This window comes from Theropithecus gelada, chromosome X (genome assembly GCF_003255815.1).
Source record: "Theropithecus gelada isolate Dixy chromosome X, Tgel_1.0, whole genome shotgun sequence".
NCBI classification, from domain to species: domain Eukaryota; kingdom Metazoa; phylum Chordata; class Mammalia; order Primates; family Cercopithecidae; genus Theropithecus; species Theropithecus gelada.
Window position 1 is genome coordinate 40554219 of NC_037689.1, and position 7178 is coordinate 40561396.

The following is a 7178-nucleotide window of genomic DNA, read 5'->3' on the forward strand; positions in this document are numbered from 1 at the left end:
TTTTTTTTTTTTGAGACGGAGTCTTGCTCTGTCACCCAGGCTGGAGTGCAGTGGCCGGATCTCAGCTCACTGCAAGCTCCGCCTCCCGGGTGCATGCCATTCTCCTGGCTCAGCCTCCCGAGTAGCTGGGACTACAGGCACCCGCCACCTCGCCCGGCTAGTTTTTTGTAATTTTTAGTAGAGATGGGGTTTCAGCGTGTTAGCCAGGATGGTCTCGATCTCCTGACCTCGTGATCCGCCCGTCTCGGCCTCCCAAAGTGCTGGGATTACAGGCTTGAGCCACCGCGCCCGGCCCAGTATATGTATATTTTTTTGAGACAGGGTCTCACTTTGTTGCCTAGGCGATCATGGCTCACTGCAGCCTTGGCCTGCAGGGCTCAATTGATTCTCCTGCCTCAGCCTCTGAAGTAGCTGGGACTACAGGCATAAACCAGCACACTTGACTAATTTTTGTATTTTTGATGAGATGGGGTTTCACCATGTTACCCAGGCTGATCTTGAACTCCTGGGCTCAAGCGATCCACCTGCTTCAGCTTCCCAAAGTGCTGGGATTATAGGCATGAGTCACCACGACTGGCCACTTGTTCAATATTTGATTTGCAAATATTCTCTCCCATTCTGTGGGATGTCTTATCCCTTTCTCTGTGGTATTATTTGTAGTGCAAACATTTTTCATTTTGATGAAATCCAATTTATCTGTTTTTTTTTCCTTGTGTGGCTCGTGCTTTTTTGGTATTGTATCTAAGAAGGCATTATTGCCTAACTCAGAGTCATAAGGATTCATTCCTATGTTCTCTTCTAAGAGTTTTATAGGTTTAGCTCCTATATTTAGGTTTCTGATCCATTTTGAGTTAATTTTTGTATATGGTGTGAAGGAAGAGTTCAGCTTTATTCTTTTACATGTGGATATCCAGTTGTCCCAGAACCATGACTCAAAGACTATTCTTTCCTTCTTGGCACTCTTGTCAAAAATCAGTTGACCATAATGTAAGGGTTTGTTTCTGGCCTTTAAATTGTATTCTATTTGTCTAAGTCTGTGTCTATCCTAATGCCAGTACCACGCTGTCCTAATTATTATAACTTTACAAACTTACTACAGTTTTAAAACTGGTAAATGTGAGTTGAACTTTGTACTTCTTTTTAAAGATTGTTTTGGCTATTTTGGGCCCCTTGCATTTTCATGTGAATTTCAGAATCAGGTTGTCAATTTGCAAAAATACCAGCTGGGAATTTGATAGGGATTATGTTGAGTCTGTAGATCAGTTTGAAGGCTATTACCATCTTAACAATATTAAGTTGTCCAATCCATGAACGTGAAATATTGTTCTATTTATTTAAATCTTCTTTAATTTCCTTCAATAATATTTTGTACTTTTCCGTGTATAAGTCTAGGACTTATTTTGCTAAATTTATTTCTAAATATTTTATTCCTTTTGCTGCCATAGTAAATGGAATTGTTTTCCTTTTCTTTTCTTTTCTCTTTTTCTGGAGACAGGGTCTCACTCTGTCACCCAGGCTGGAGTGCAGTAATGTGATCATAGCTCGCTGCACCCTCAAATTCCTGGGCCTTACATTAAAATTAGCATGCACCATCACACCCGGCTAATTTTTTCAATTTTCTGTAGAGACAGGGTCTCACTGTGTTGCCGAAGCTGGGTCTCAAACTCCTGGGCTCAAGTGATCCTCCGGTCTTGGCTTCCCAAAGTGCTGGGATTACAGATGTGAGCCACCGCACCTGGCCTGTTTTCTTAATTATATTTTTAGATTCTTGATTTCTAGTGTATAGAAATACAATTGATTGGCCGGGCACGGTGGCTCATGCCTGTAATCCCAGCACTTTGGGAGGCTGAGGCAGGTGGATCATGAGGTCAGGAGATCAAGACCAGCCTGGCCAATATGGTGAAACCCTGTTTCTACTAAAAATACAAAAATTAGCTGGGCATGGTGGCACATGCCTGTAGTCCCAGCTACTCGGGAGTCTGAGGTAGAAGAATGGCTGGAATGCGGGAGGCGGAGGTTGCGGTGAGCTGAGATCGCACCACTGCACTCCAGCCTGGGTGACAGAGCGAGACTCAGTCTCCAAAAAAAAAAAGAAATACAATTGATTTTTGGATATTGATCTTGTACAATCTTGATTAACTTGTTTGTTAGTTTTAATCTTTTTCTAGTAGAGTCCTTGAGATTTTCTATATCCTAGATCATATCTGTTAATGGTGTTAATGGAGATAGTTTTACTTCTTTTCCAATCTGGATCCCTTGTTTTTATTTTTCTTGTATGATCATCCTGGTTTTATTTTTCTTGTATAATCATCCTGGCTAAAACCTCCAGTACAGTGTTGAATAAAACTGGTGAAGGCAGATATACTTGTCTTATTTCTGATCTTAAGGGAATGCATTCACTCTTTGATAATTAAGTATGATGTTAGCTTTGTATTTGTGTAGATGCCTCTCATCAAGTGGAAGAAGTTCCTTTCTATGCCTAGTTTGGTTAGTGTTTTTATCATGAAAGAGTATTGAATTTCATCAGATAAGTTTTTCTGCATCTATTGAGATGATCATGTGATTTTTGAAAATTTCTGGCCGGGCGCGGTGGCTCAAGCCTGTAATCCCAGCACTTTGGGAGGCCGAGACGGGCGGATCACGAGGTCAGGAGATCGAGACCATCCTGGCTAACACGGTGAAACCCCGTCTCTACTAAAAAATACAAAAAACTAGCCGGGCGAGGTGGCGGGCGCCTGTAGTCCCGGCTACTCGGGAGGCTGAGGCAGGAGAATGGCATAAACCCGGGAGGCGGAGCTTGCAGTGAGCTGAGATCCGGCCACTGTACTCCAGCCTGGGCGACAGAGCGAGACTCCGTCTCAAAAAAAAAAAAAAAAAAAAAAAAAAAAAAAAAAATTTCTACTTTTATTTTTGATTCAAGGAGTACATGTGCAGATTGGTTACATGGGTATATTGTGTGATGTTGGGGTTTGATGTATGAGTGATTTTGTCACCCAGGTAGTGAGCATAATACCCAATACTTAGTTGTTCAGCCCTTGCCCTCCTCTCTCCCTCCCCCTCGAGTAGTTCCCAGTGTCTATTGTTCCCATCTTTATGTCCATGTGTACCCAATGTTGAGCTCCCTCTTAAAAGTGAGAACATATGGTATTTGATTTTCTGTTCCTATGTTGATTCACTTAGGATAATGGCTTCCAGCTGCATCCATGTTGCTGCAAAGGAAATGATTTTGGTTTTTTGTGGCTGTGTAGTATTTCATGGTGTATATGTATTGCATTTTCGTTATCCAATCCACCATTGATGGACACCTGGGTTGATTCCGTGTTTTTGCTATTGGGAATAGTTCTATGATGAACATACAAGTGCATGTGTTTTTGGTACAATTATTTATTTTCCTTTGGGTATATACCTAGTAATGGGATTGCTGGGTCCAATGGGAGTTCCATTTTTAGTTCTTTGAGAAATGTCCAAACTGCTTTCTACAGTGACTGAACTAGTTTGCATTTACACCAACAGTGTATAAGCATTCCCTTTTCTCTGCAGCCTTGCCAATATTTACTATTTTTTGACTTCTGAATAATACCCATTCTGACTGGTATGAGATGGTATCTCATTGTGGTTTTGATTTGCATTTCTCTGATGTTCAGTGATGTTGAGCATTTTTCATATTGGTTGGCCACTTACATGTCTTGTTTTGAGAAGTGTTTGTTCATATCCTTTGCCCACTTTTTAATGGGTCTGTTTGGTTTTTGCTTGTTGACTGGTTTAAGTTCCTTATAAATCCTGGATATTAGACCTTTGTTGCATACATAGTTTGTGAAGATTTTCTCCAAATCTTTAGGTTGTCTGCTAACTCTGTTGATATTTTCTTTTGCTGTGCAGAAGTTCTTTAGTTTAATTAGTTCTCATCTGTCAATGTTTGTTTTTGTTACAATTGCTTTTGAGGACTTAGTCATAAATTATTTCCTAAGGCTGATGTCCAGAAGAGTATTTCCTAGGTTTTCTTCTAGGATTTTTATAGTTTGAGGTCTTACATTTATTAATAAGTCTAATCCATCTTGACTTAATTTTTGCATATGGTGATAGGTACGGGTCCAGTTTCATTCTTCTGCATATGAATAGCCAGTTATCCCAGTGTCATTTATTGAATAGGGAGTCCTTTTCCCATTGTTTATTTGTTCTGTGTTAATATGGTATATTACATTGGTTGATTTCAGATATTAGACAAAGCTTGCATTCCTAGAATAAATCCCACTTACCCATGGTGTATAATCCTTTTTATACGTTTCTGGATGCCATTTGCTAGTATTTTGTTGAGGATTTTGTATCTATGTTCCTAAGAGATACTGGTCTGTAGTTTTCTTGTGATCTTTATCTGGTTTTTGTATCAAGGTAATATTAGCTTCTAAGTGGGCAATATTCCCACCTCTTCTTTTTGGAAGAGTTTGTGAGTAATTGGTATTAATTCTTCCTTAAATGTTTCATAGAATTCACCAGTGAAGCCAGCTGGCTCTGGGCTTGTCTTTGTGAATCATTTGATTACTTAGTCTTTTTACTTGTTACAGGCATGTTCAGTTTTTAAATTTCTTCCTAGTCAGTTTTGATTGTTTGTGTCATTCTAGCAATTGGTCCTATGTTATCTAATATATTGGTCTACAATTGTTCTTAGTATTTCTTTATAATCTTTCTTACTTTTGTAAGGTCAGTAATGATGTCCCCTCTTTCACTCTTGATTTTAGAAATTTGAGGCTTTTTTCTTTTTTTTCTTGGACATTCTAAAGGTTTGACAATTTAGTTGATCTTTTCAAAGAACCAATTTTTAGTTTTGTTGATTTTTCTTTATTATCTTTCCATTCTCTATTTCATTTCTTACTGTTCTATTCTTTATTATTTCCTTTTATCTGCTTATGTTGGGTTCAATTTACTCTTTTTTCCAATTTTTAATTTTATTTATTTATTTATTTTTGAGATGGAGTTTTGCTCTTGTTGCCCAGGCTGGAGTGCAATGGTGTGATCCCGGCTCACTGCAACCTCTGCCTCCCAGGTTCAAGCGATTCTCCTGCCTCAGCCTCCCAAGTAGCTGGGATTACAGGCGTGAGCCACCACATCCAGCCTTTTTCCAATTTTTTAAAGTGGAAGTTTATGTTATTGATTCGAGATATTTTTTCTTTTTTAATATAGGCACCTATAGCTATACAATTTTATATAAGCACTACTTCAGTGTATGCCATATGTTTTGGTATGTTGTATTTTCATTTTCACTCATCTTATTTTCTGACTTCTCCTGTGATTTCTTCTTTGACCTATTGGTTATTTAAGGTTTTGTTGTTTAATTTTCTTATATTTGTGACTTGCCCAAATTTCTTCTGTTGTTAATTTTTAATTTATTTATTTTTCCCAAATTACTTTCTAATTTACTTCTTTCAATAAATCCTAAATTTTTTTTCAAAGTAAAGATACTTTGATCTTAATCATTTTAAATCTATTAAGGCTTATATTATGGCCTAGCATCGAGTCTATTGTGGAGAATGTTCCACATGTACTATAGAAGAATGTAATTCTCTTGTTGTTGGGTGGAGTGTTTTATACATGTCTGTGAGGTCTAGTTGGTTTGAGTGCTGTTCAAGTCTTCTATGTCCATGTTGATTTTCCACCTAGTTGTTTCATCCATTACTGAAAGTCGACTATTGAAGTCTCAATATTATTGCTGAATTGTCTATGTCTCCCTTCAGTTCTATCCATTTTTGCTTCATGTAGTTTTGGCTCTGTTGTTAGGTTCTCATGTGTTTATAATTGTTTCATCTTCTTGATGGACTGTTTTATAATTGTAAAATATCCCTCTTTGTCTCTGGTAACAATTTTTGTCTTAAAGTCCATTTTGTCTGCTATTGGTATGCCACTCTAACTCTCATGCTTGCCGTTTGCATGGGATTTCCTTTTTTGTCCTTTTCCTTTTAAACTCTTTGTATCTTTGAAACTAAAATGTGTCTCCTGTTGACAACATATAGTTGGATCTTGTTTTGTTGTTTTTATCCAGTTTCACAATATCTGCCTTTTGATTATTTAATCCATTCTCATATGATGTTATTATTGATATGCCTGGATTTACATCTACCATTTTGCCATATACATGTGTGTGTGTGTTTGTGTGTGTGTACATGCACAAAAAATACAAAGAGGAACAAAATTGTCATTATATGTATGTGTGTGACTATTTTGTTCCTCTGTTCCTCCTTTATTTGAAAATTTATTTTTGTAAATGGTCTGTGGTAGAGGTTGAAGTCCAGGTAGTTAGCTAACTATGCTACCACTCTTTTTAAAAATTGTCCTTTTCTACTGAATTGCAATACCTTTGTATTATGTATATTATTCCCATACATAGTTTGATATATTTATGAATTTTGTTGTTGTTGTTGTTGAGACAAAGTCTGGCTCTGTTGCCCAGGCTGGAGTGCAATGGCACGGCCTCAGCTCACTGCAACCTCTGCCTCCCAGGTTCAAGCAATTCTCCTGCCTCAGCCTCCAGAGTAGCTGGGACTACAGGCATGTGCCACCATGCTCAGCTAATTTTTGTATTTTTGGTAGAGATGGGGTTTCACAGTTTTGGCCAGGATGGTTTCGATTTCTTGACCTTGTCATCTACCAGCCTCGGACTCCCAAAGTGCTGGGATTATAGGCGTCAGCCACCACATGCAGCCTTTGTTTATGAAATTTCTATTATGTTCTACTCATGTATCAGTCTTCTCAGTGTCAATATCTGTTGTTTTATCTCAGTGATTTAATGATAAATTTCAATACCTGGTATAGTAAGTTCCTCTTTATTTTCCTTCTTTTCAAATGATTGTTCATGTGAGTTTTGACATTCAAAAGAAAATACTATTTGTAATCCTTTTAAAACCTCACGGCCGGGCGCGGTGGCTCAAGCCTGTAATCCCAGCACTTTGGGAGGCCGAGGCGGGCGGATCACGAGGTCAGGAGATCGAGACCATCCTGGCTAACATGGTGAAACCCCGTCTCTACTAAAAATACAAAAAAACTAGCCGGGCGTGGTGGCGGGCGCCTGTAGTCCCAGCTACTCGGAGGCTGAGGCAGGAGAATGGCCTGAACCTGGGAGGCGGAGCTTGCAGTGAGCCGAGATCGCGCCACTGCACTCCAGCCTGGGTGACACAGCGCGAGACTCC

The 7178-nt window shown here is 38.9% G+C and overlaps 1 protein-coding gene across 3 annotated transcripts in view; it reads left to right on the top strand.

Annotated features, from left to right (window-relative positions):
- PPEF1 (protein phosphatase with EF-hand domain 1) overlaps window positions 1-7178 on the top strand; it is a 135845-nt gene that overhangs the window by 119570 nt on the left and 9097 nt on the right. The gene's annotated exons all lie outside the window — the stretch shown is intronic.